The following is an 11792-nucleotide window of genomic DNA, read 5'->3' as shown; positions in this document are numbered from 1 at the left end:
CTACACGGAGAAAGAAAAAAACCCAAATTTGGGTGTTTTCCACGCAAATCAGTACTTCCGTGCGGGAACCCAAATTTAGGTAAACCCTGCTTACTTACTTTTGAGTATCAGCGATAAAGTCATCGGTGAGTATATTTCACTGAACCGTAAGAAAATTCATTTTGCGTTGAAACTACCCAAAGGAAAAAAATATACGCAGGGATGCATGCACTTTAATCGTTTGCTGGAAAGTATGGAAAAATGGGATTTCAAAACGATATTTTCAAAAAAACAGACGAACAGTGTAACAGATATTTATTATCATAAGATCTTAAAATTAAGCGACCAGTCCATATACGTATTTATAGCTGTCTCAGTTCAAATTTATTAAACACGTGTTCCTGATCGCAACTTACATATTTAAAGGTAAACATTTAGGCAAACATTTTTAATTTAAACTCAACAAATGGGTAGGAGTTTCACTAGGACTTTCATCTAATTCACGAAACCTGGAGCACAGAGCCGCGACGGTATTACTTCTACAAACAATAGAAATCTTATAAACGTAAATAGAAACAATGTCATAAAATTTTTTAGAAGTGGCAGTACGTTGATTCCGAAAACCGCAAACAGTTTCAGCAACACGTCAATCGCTCGGATAGAGTCATTCCCGCACGGCAGAATGTTTTTTTTAAATACGATGAACAAATTTCCCTTGGTGAAAACAGTTGGCACACAGATGATACGTGGTTCAGGATGTGTAATTTGATTTAATTGATGCTCCACGGCCTCAAAATCTGTTTTGTTGTTTAGCCGCTGGAAAGAAAGTTTAAAAAAAACGTATTTACTCCACTTTCTGTTTTATCAAATCAAGATTCAAAAAGATGGCATGATTTATGTCACTGGTTAAATCATTATACAGCGAAAATTTAAAGCACAACACATCGCGGATACGGATTTGGCTAAGTTACGGAAACTCGACCGGTAATCCAAGGAAATCCGCTAAATAACCACAGTGCATTCAAATCCATACCCATTATGTTTGGACCTTTACATTTATCATCGACAGAATGCTTTTGTTAGTCATATAAAAACATTCTATCGCGTTTACTCTTGTATGTTTGTATCCCGATCAGAACGAAAAAACATCTTATGCACATAAAGTTTTTTGTAACAAAATCTCCTTGTCGTTTTGTTATAATGTAGGTCTCATTATGTGTTAATATCACAAATCATATCAAAATCTTCATTAAACATTTCACGAATATATCAGAATCTATCATAAATATATTTTATTTCTACATTAGTTCCAAAAACCCCAGTATCCAAAATGAATAACAATGTGTTACAACTATGCAACATTTTTGTTAGGTCGTTCTAATCGGGAAATTTGCAACAAAAAGTTATTTACTTTTATCCATTGAATAAGTGGTGCTGCGGTTATTTCTGCCAAAGATAAATTTGAATTGCAGATGGTACGCCGAATTCCACGGTTAGTGAGTTTCTTCATCACTCGTAAAGCTCCTCGAACGTGTTCTGTAGAGTAGATAAATGAGAGTCATGAGTAAATTAATAATGCATACTTATTTCCAATACGTACTGTCTTCCACTTCTATCCAATCTGTTTCTAGCATTAATCCCAGAGAAAGGAATTTACCGAGGTTGGCCTGTTGATTGTACTGCGGGTGGATACGTCAAAGGCTTGCTGCACCTGAAATTACCATCAAATAATATTGCAATCTAAACATATCTGGCAGTGAGGGTCATAGACGGAATCAGTCCTACTACTAACCAGCGTTCCTTCAAACTGTAAAAAATGAGGGAATGTTCTCATGATGATATCAGTTTTCTCTGTGGTCTTTTTCTGTAAAATGAATTTGTGGATTTCGAAGCAAGCAGCCATGCCATTTGAAATAGCTCTGCCGTTCTGAGGTACAGGAGTGAGCATCGCAATACACGCGGCATTTTCGTACATGGATTCCATTGGTGTCACGTTTGTTGGAGTTTTTTTTCGTCTGAAAAGTCGGTTTTCGGGAGCAACATCTTTTCGCATATTGCTTACTCTTGTTTCGATTATACCAGTATGGTATCCAGACTTTCTCCACCCAATTTCCAAAAAAAGTACGACTAAAAAAAAGATGTTCAATCAAATAGGACTAACAAACACACAAAACGTACTTCTTTTGGAGCTTCTGGAGTCATTCGTGTTTTTTCCAGGTGAGGAAAAGCTTCGAGAATTTTGATCGCTAAGTCCTGTTTCTCTTGCACTGTTGGATACCTGTAATTAAAAATTAAAGAGTGTTAGTAAGATCAGAATAGAACCATTTCCTCATGTGAGATTGACTGACAACAGCTTAGAAGAGGGAAGAACAATGCATCCGAGGAAAATGTGCTTGATAATTCCGATCGAAACACGACTAGAATTTCTATAGAAGTGAACAGAGTCTTTCTGATGATGCTGTTATCATAGCAGCATTAGGGTTACCTACTACTGACAGGCCGTTCAGTCGGAGGATTGGAGTCCTTAATTAAAGTTTAATTTAATAGTAAGAAGCAAAACGATCCAAACAGGAACAGAATCATATAGGGAGCTGCGGTTAGCTAACACACTGACACATGATGAGGTTGAAAAGATTGTCACCCTTTATTATTAAAAACACGGAGTAATGTATTTTCGATGGAATCAAATTCGATCGCGTCAATCACCTGTTCGATTTTGTTGGCAAGAAAACACAAACTCGCCAAATAATCGGGCTATTGACGGTATCAGTTGAAACATTTAGTTTTTACTCACCTTTTCTCGTTAAATATTTGATTTCCAAAGAAATGGTTTGTTAGTATGCGGTTCATATGTTTCATTTCAGTGGCTGTTGGTACAATCTGCAAGTAAAGCTTCCCTGTTACCACTTTTTGAAAGCTACTTCTGTCGTTTTCCAAGATAGAATGAATCGACTGAAATTATGAAAAGTTTGTTAAGCTTGCTGAGAATAGGACTACCGTAAACGCGGCAAACTTTGATAGTGCGGGTAACATTGATAGCGCGTGATATCCTGTGCATAACTACCTATTACCTATGAGACATTATATTTACAATAGTTGTTCTACTACTATTTCATAGTTGAGGTGTTACTGTTTGTATACAGTTTGGATTTTGTGTTGTTTGCGTGATACATTTTGCAATAAACTGAAAAAAAAAACAGTTTTCCTGATTTAGAACTATCTTATAAGGTGCTCAAACAATCATATATTTCTTATATAACTGTCCCAAAAAGCAATATTTGAATAAAGTTTCTAGAGTCAGTGACATATTAGTGTCAAATTTTTCACATGCATTCATTCATAAAAATGTGAATGTGTCCCTTAAACTTGCACTTTTGAAAATAATATCCCAAAGTGATCAAAATCTGACCATGGTGTGTTCATTCTGGTTGCTCAATTTATTAGAATCAGACGGCCTTTGAACGCATGAGCTACCATACACTACCGTAACCATAACGACCAACACATTGTTTATAGACAAATCATTCACCATTCGAGACAAATAAACATGGTTATACAAAACCCGAATATAATTGATTCCTTTTGCATATTGAGAGTGCTTCATGCAACACTGTTGTAAACTAGAAAAACCTTGAACTAACCTCAGGTGAAAGTCTATGCTTCTTATTTATGCTTGTATGGACTAACGTCTAACGATGCGAGAGGCCTAAACTGAACAAAATGAGTCTACGTGGTCCATAAACGTGGACCTTTCTAACATTTTCCTTAATTATTTCAGCATTATCAAAGCTATCAAAGCTTGCCGCTTTTACGGTACCGTATAACTTTGATAGCTTTTTTAAGTATTACTCAAATATATGACACTTCAACAAATTTACTCCGGGTTTCGTATTTTTAAAATAAGTACTAGGTATACGACAATGCATGTACAACATCGAAATTCATCAGTATTGTTTCAACTACGCTATTGATTATTTTTTGTAACCTATGACTAGTTTTTCGTTTTCGGGTAACTTTGATAATGCTGAAATAATTAAGGAAAATGTTAGAAAGGTCCACGTTTATGGACCACGTAGACTCATTTTGTTCAGTTTAGGCCTCTCGCATCGTTAGACGTAAGTCCATACAAGCATAAATAAGAAGCATAGACTTTCACCTGAGGTTAGTTCAAGGTTTTTCTAGTTTACAACAGTGTTGCATGAAGCACTCTCAATATGCAAAAGGAATCAATTATATTCGGGTTTTGTATAACCATGTTTATTTGTCTCGAATGGTGAATGATTTGTCTATAAACAATGTGTTGGTCGTTATGGTTACGATAGTGTATGGTAGCTCATGCGTTCAAAGGCCGTCTGATTTTAATAAATTGAGCAACCAGAATGAACACACCATGATCAGATTTTGATCATTTTGGGATATTATTTTCAAAAGTGCAAGTTTAAGGGACACATTCACATTTTTATGAATGAATGCATGTGAAAAATTTGACACTAATATGTCACTGACTCTAGAAACTTTATTCAAATATTGCTTCTTGGGACAGTTATATAAGAAATATATGATTGTTTGAGCACCTTATAAGATAGTTCTAAATCAGGAAAACTGTTTTTTTCAGTTTACTGTATACAAACAGTAACACCTCAACTATGAAATAATAGTAGAACAACTATTGTAAATATAATGTCTCATAGGTAATAGGTAGTTATGCACAGGATATCACGCGCTATCAATGTTGCCCGCACTATCAAAGTTTGCCGCGTTTACGGTACTCGTTTTTTGAATCTTACCGGTTTATGTTGGTTATCAGGAATGTTTTCATTTGACATTTAATTTTGAGGAACGAAGCTCATCGTGATCCGTCCATTTGTTTGCCCGACTTCTAAATCCAAAACATCATTGTACCGAACCGTGGCACTACTACGATTACTATTGGCTTAAAAAAAATAACACTGGTATTTATTTTAATTGGGGGATTGCTTGTATTTGTAGTTACTGTAAGTATTTATTAGTTATTTGTTTTTTTTTTTACGTTAGAATTATACCAAAATTAAGTAAAATTATGGCCAGAGCTTAGAAAATTTTAAATTAACAGGCAAAAAAAATTAAAAAACAAGGGAAAAAATTAACAGGCAAAGATAGTTTGAGCTGCTTTTCCCAGGCGATCTCTTTTGCTGCTGCACGCACAGAAAGCGGGACGAATGCACAAACAGAATGTGCGTTCGAATATTTTGACCAGCACCAACAAACATACATTTTTGACAAACATTAAACTGAAAGACTTCAGTAGTGGTTCTCACGAGGTTCGATATGGGTTTCGTAGTGATACTCTCAAGGCTCAATATGTCGCTCATGCTAATGCGCAGCCTAGCTGCGAAGAATCTGTCGGGTTGCTGGTTGAAGATAAAGAAAGGCCTGTAGATATAGAGGTTAGAAGAGTAAAAAACCCCTGACAAGCAGCAGGAGTTAGTAAGGGTCGATGCGTAGCGGGCTTCACAAATGACAAAAAAAAGAAAGAGAAAGAGAGAGATAAAGAAAGAGAGAGAAAAAAAAGAGAGCGAACGAGAGAGACAGATGGAAACAGAGCGAAAGAAAGAGAGCAAAAAAAAGAGAAAAGGAAAGAAAGAGAGAGGAGGAAAAAACGAGAGAAGGAAAGAAAAAGAGAGAGAAGGGAAGAATGAGAAAGAGAGAAGAAAAGAAAGAGAGAGAGAGTAGTAAGAGAGTGAGAAAGAGAGAAGAAAAAAGAGAGAGATAAGGAGAGAAAGAGAGAGAGAGAGAAGGAAAGGAAGATAATGAAGAAAAAAGAAAGAGAGAAGAAAAGAAAGAGAGAGTAGGAAAGAATGAGAAAGAGAGAAAAGAGAGAGAGAGAGAGAGAGAGAGAGATAAAGAAGGAGAGAAAGAGAGAGAGAAGGAAAGGAAGATAATGAAGAAAAAAGGAAAAAAAGAAGGAAACAGGAAGAAAGAGAAAACAAGAAAGAGAGAAGTAAAGAAAGAGAGAGAGAGAAAGAGAGAGAGAGAAAGAGAGAGAGAGAGAAAGAGAGAGAGAAGGAAAGAAAGAGAGAAGGAAAAAGAAAGAAAGAAAGAGAGAAAGAAGGAAAGAAAGAGAAAAATGGAAAAAAGAGAGAGAAGGAAAGAGTAAAAGAAAAGGAGAGAAGGAAAGAAAAATAGAGCGAACAAGAGAGAGAGAGATAGAGAGAGAGAGATAGGGAGAGAGAAAGAGAGAGAGAGAGAGAGAGAAAGAGAGAAAGAAAGAAAAAAGAGAAGCGAATGGGAGAGCAAACGAGAGAGAAAGAGAACGAGAGAGAAAAGGAAAGAAAGAGAAATAAAGCGAGAAAAGAAGAGAAGAAGAGAGAAAAATAGAGCGAACAAGAGAGAGAGGGGAGAAGAGATAGAGAGATAAAGAAAGAAAGAGAGAGAGAGAAAGAAAAAAAAGAGAGAGAGAAAGGGAAAAGGGAGAGGAAAGAAAAAGCGAATTAGAGAGAGGGAAAGAAAGACAGAGAAAAAAAAGAGAACGAAAGAAATGGAGAGAGGAGAGAAAAGTAAGTTGACCTTCTGGAATCATGCAGTGTCGCTATTTCTTTTGACCACCCCAGGAAAACCTAAAGTTAGCAACACGGACAAACTTGTATTTAAACTGCCATTGGTTTCTTTTTACATGTACTGTGTATATATTTCACAGGCACGTTTTCATATAAGTTTACATATTGTTACACGTTTTCATATAAGTTTACATATCGAGCACGACATTATTCGTCGTTATACTTTAAACTAATGTAGAAAAATTCATCAGGTTCGTTTTTGTTTTGCCATAGACTATAACACTTTTTGGAATGTAATTTGTCGTGCTTTATTCGCACTAATCTTTGCGTTACAAGAACCTTGAAAGAAAATTTCGAACGACTAAATTCAACTACATCTAATTCTTGAATTACATAGAAAACGATTTAATTCATTTAATTCCTGCCAAAAGAATGCCATAATAATTTGCATTCAATTTGTTATATTTCAACACATATTCAGGTTTAAAATCAGTGCCGTTTATTCTAAAATGATTCAACGTTTGGACACTATCAGGTACATCAAAGAGAAGTGAAGCAAAATCAAGTTTATTTTTCTCTTCAACTGATGTGGATATAATGGTAACTTCATCTATCGTAAAGCTATAATGAATAATGGAATTGGCTTGTTTTAGACTGAGGCGCTTAGTTAGACTATACGAAAGGTTTATAAAATTGTTACATGTTTTACCTTGCGCTTTCGATTCCTTAAATTTACTTTCGAACATCATGCAGCTACTATGAGCTATTGGTCCAATGTTTAGGCAAACTTAAGGGTAATGCGAAATGTGGTGGATTTTGTTAATGGCTTTAAAATTTGGGAAACATTGATTGATTAAAATGTAAAAATGAGATATCGCTGCCTTGAGGTCATTAATATGATCTACTCGAAGTTTGTTCGAAAAACAGATAAAACTAATTTCTAGCATACAAGCAATGATTTCCGAGAACAAAGGTTTCACTGATAACATTTCACTAAAAACGAAAGGAAATGAACGCAACAGCAACCAACACTGAGACGCAGACTGGCTGATCGCGTTACTGTTTGACTTAAGCTGCACACTTGAAAAATTGGCCGAAGGTTTTTCAGAAACCTCAGTTTGCCCGTAATCAAAGCAGTCTATCAGGTTATTCACTTCTTCATCGGTCAGTAGTTTGCAATCATTGACAGTAACATCCAAAATTTTTTTTATTATCATCGGGAACACTCCCTCAAGGAGATCGTGCATTGGGTCGAAGCAATAATTTTTCGGCCAACGAAAATATTCCAGCTGGTGCAGTGCACAAACTGCTTTCAGTACGCATTGTGACGGTAAAATTTGTCTGCACTGTACACGCAAAAGTGCAAGCCTTGTACAATCATTGTACTTTCCGATTCGCACAAATTTTGCACTAAAATCGCACAATAAATGTGTGAAAAGGATAACGCAGCAGTTGTACTGCGAATACATTTACATAGATTGAAATCAGAACATGTATCATATGTATACCGACACTTTATTTCTCACACCGAGTGTGTTAGTGACTGCTCTTTCTCTCTTGCTCGTAGATTTTCCATGTACGTGCGACGAGACTAGATACGTCACATATAATTTGCAGGTTGCTCTTTCGCTTCTTTTTCGGTTCGGATTGCGACGCGCAAGACGGTGTCTCGTCGTTTTACGAAATGAGCGAGGCACCCGTTCTGTACATACTTGATGCTAGTGTTGTTAGTCTCACTCATACTGTCGGTGCGTGCTTGCTGCTACTCAGGGGAAAGCGTGTATGCAAAAGACTTGAGAAGCGTAGCATATATCTCGTTCTCAAGCAGAAAGGAGGAGAAAGGTTTTGCTTCTCGCTCGCTTTGCAATGCTGCTTGATACCAGCTGAAACTGTTTAGGTGTAGTAGTTTGGAGCTGACAAATACATTGAAAAAACGCTAGAGCATTAATTGTGTTATGCCCAACACGCAATCATTGTACTGGTTCCAAACCACATCAACAATTGCACTAAAAACGCACAATTTTGTACTGGTTCCGCACCATCCAACTTTTGCGTGTATAGAAGTCAATTCATTTTCAACGGATTCTGCAGTTCTGTGTACAAAAATATCCCCGAACTTTCCATCCAACAAGTTGCCTCTCGTAATTTTGCACATACGACAAAAATAGTTAGCTGCAGGACCTAACATTCCAAAAATATCATGGACAGCTAGAGTGTCACCCAGCAAACTAATCAGCACTGCTCGCATAATCCAAAACCCGGACTCTGTTTTTACCCTGACACCCTCATTTGATTCCAATAACAATAAATCTTCAATCAACGGCTGCAAAATGCGCTTGTATCCATATCGCTTTAGAACGCTTGACTTGACCATTAATGCAATATAAATTCTGTCTAGTGAAGAATTGATGCAAAGGATTGAGGTATTCGCCTTCGTCAATGTGGAACGAGAGTCGCAAGGCCTGTGGGTATTTAATCAAAAAAGAATGCTGTGCAAACTGTGTGCCATCCTTGAATGATTGAAGAGTACCTTCCGGACTTATTTCTTCATTTTCAATCATCTTGCGAGCCGCTGGGTTAGACATCAGTAACCTTAATGTTTCTAACACTGAAATATAGTGAAACGTGTCTTTCTGGATTCTAGTTTCGAAAAACAAGCTGTTGTTTTTAGCTATTTGTTCATATTTTCGACCACGCGCTCGACTTGTTATTGAACGCTTTATTATTTTTCGTTGGTCCACAACTGTCTCAACTGCTTCTGGTGCTGGACAGCCTGCCTTGAAGCTCAGAAATGAAGCATTAGCTTCTGGTGTCAGTACATCCGAAAAAATATTGGGAATGTACAAAGAGTTGATGAGTTGGATGAAATCCAATGTTTCGTTTTCATCGAATAAGTTTCGCTTGTTTTGAAAGTATTCCTTCACTAATGACATGATGAATTTCTGACTCCAATTTAATCCGGATATTAACATACCAATAATCATTTGAATTTTTTTCTCTGGGAGGGCCACATCACATCGGAGCTCAGTAATTAACCGTATTATAGCATTTGACATGTCACCAAACGACACCGGCTCCTGATAGAAAAAAGGATTTTTTATGCCACAATCCTCAGGTAAAATGTTGGGTGAGCTTATTTGAACAGATGGACAAGAAACAACATTCTCAATGTCCGACTCAGAATCAATATGTGGATTGCTCATTTTCTCAAATGGATGATGTCTTAAAATATGTTTCTTTAGATCATGGAAGTAGCTGTATATCACTCCACATACACTGCATTTATATGGAATTGCACATTTTTTGCTTGTGGGTAAATGATGAATCATTCTCAAATGCTCCTTCAATTCATCGACGTAACCGTTTATACTTTGATGACATCCATCCATATGGCATTGTAAACCTATAAATTTTTTTAAATAAACACTTTTTGTAAAATTTCTACTCATTCAATAATAACGAAGTCATTGAAAGAAAAGTATGAAATGTAACGAAAAAATACAACGTTGTCAATAATGAAACTCGCTTTGATACCGCATGAAATGACAAGCTACTCTGTGCATTTTTGTCGAAGTTTTGTTATCCAGAATATATTCCAAAATATTGAATACATAATATGTTTATGGTTTAAAATTAGTTTATTTGACACGGCACGATACATTTTCTGTTTTACTGAGCCAAGTACAATTCGTATTAATTCTACGTTAGCAGGGAAAAGAGGGAGGCCTTTTTTTTATTCTCGCGGCCGACTACGAGCTAGTGGGGATTTAAGGTGAGATGAGGGGAGATACAATTCTTGCTTGTTATCGCGCAACACAAGAACTAATCGACAAAAAAACACCCGTACGATAACTCGTGTATTGTTATTTTGCGAACCCAAACGGAGATAAACAATTTGCGTCTAATCGAGACGAAAGCAAAACAACCGAATACATAATATGTACCGTTCTAAAATTATTTGTGGTATCTAACAAGATGCAACTAAACAACATGTAAAAAAGTATTCCGTTTCCGATCGAATGATAATGGTATTTTTAACTACGCCAACAGTGTCGAGAAGGTGGCTAAATCGCCCAAACAGTGTTGAGAATCGTTCAAAACAATGATACGAAATTTTCAATAATAAGGGGGTCTGTGCACCGCTCTATCTGTTTTAAATTCACTCGAGCTAGTTCGCATTCAAAAAAAGTTATGGTTCTATCCAGTTATTCAATATAGTTATACCGCTCTATTTTGATATGGTGGAATTAGATTCCTTCGCACAGTTCAACGACAAATTCAGTTACGATCTGGTTTATGATGTTTAACACCTAGATTACCGTTAACTTCCAATTAAAGATAAACAGACAACCATCGATTTTATTGAAAGAAGAGCTAGCTTTGAAAAGATATGCAACAGTAATAGGTACTGCGTTATACTACAAACAGTTTTTGGTTATTTTTCTGCGACTGACGTGCCCAAATCTTAGCAATTTAGCTGACCTGGTATCTGGTGGACATCACTCGTTCGCCCAGATTGAGCGAAATTTGAACGTTATCACTTTACATCCATTAATATAATTATTTGGAATTATATTGGCAGGGAGCAGGATTGTAGTTTTCTTTTTTATGATTTGCTAGTATTTTTTTGATGATTTGCCATTATGGGTTTTCAATTTAAATATTTAATCCAATACAATTCGCCTTACTTACCCGTAAAACTGTCTGTGCCTTCCATGACCTGAAAAAGTGAAACAAACTGTCTTTGTAAACTGTAATTCTTGAAAATATAAAAATTATACATACCTGCATGTGCAAATTAACTGCTGGGCAATTGAAATTATGTTGCAATTCTCAGGTTGCAATAAACCGTGGAGCGTGCTCTGAATAATCTAACTCAACAACTAGGCGCTTACCGTAAAAACTGATGAAAAGAAGTCCACACTTGTAAATTTTAGTTTTTTTCGCATTAGCTTTGACGCTTGCGTTGCTTACTTGGACGATGAAAAAACTTCAATGACAATTACTCATAACTTTTTCACCCATATTTGAGTAAAAATCACTTGAAGCGCTGCTGTAGTATTTGGGTGAAAATGAACTAGCTTCCAATGCGCAGGTTACTGAGTCATTGCGTTATTTTTACTTAACTTTCATGGATAATAATTACCCAACCAACATAAACATTGGGTTTTACCTAAATTTAGGTGATTTCGACGCATTCGGTGGGTACTATTCTGGGAGAGTGTAGTTTTTACAAAAGGCTAGTGTCAAAATTATATCATACAAACAAACCATTAC

The 11792-nt window shown here is 36.3% G+C and overlaps 1 pseudogene; it reads right to left on the bottom strand.

Annotated features, from left to right (window-relative positions):
- Positions 1-453: 453 nt before the first annotated feature.
- On the bottom strand, positions 454-11464 carry LOC129730706 (uncharacterized; annotated as a pseudogene).
- Positions 11465-11792: the final 328 nt, after the last annotated feature.

This window comes from Wyeomyia smithii, chromosome 3 (assembly GCF_029784165.1).
Source record: "Wyeomyia smithii strain HCP4-BCI-WySm-NY-G18 chromosome 3, ASM2978416v1, whole genome shotgun sequence".
Lineage (NCBI taxonomy): Eukaryota > Metazoa > Arthropoda > Insecta > Diptera > Culicidae > Wyeomyia > Wyeomyia smithii.
This window is presented reverse-complemented; position numbering and strand designations above follow the sequence as displayed.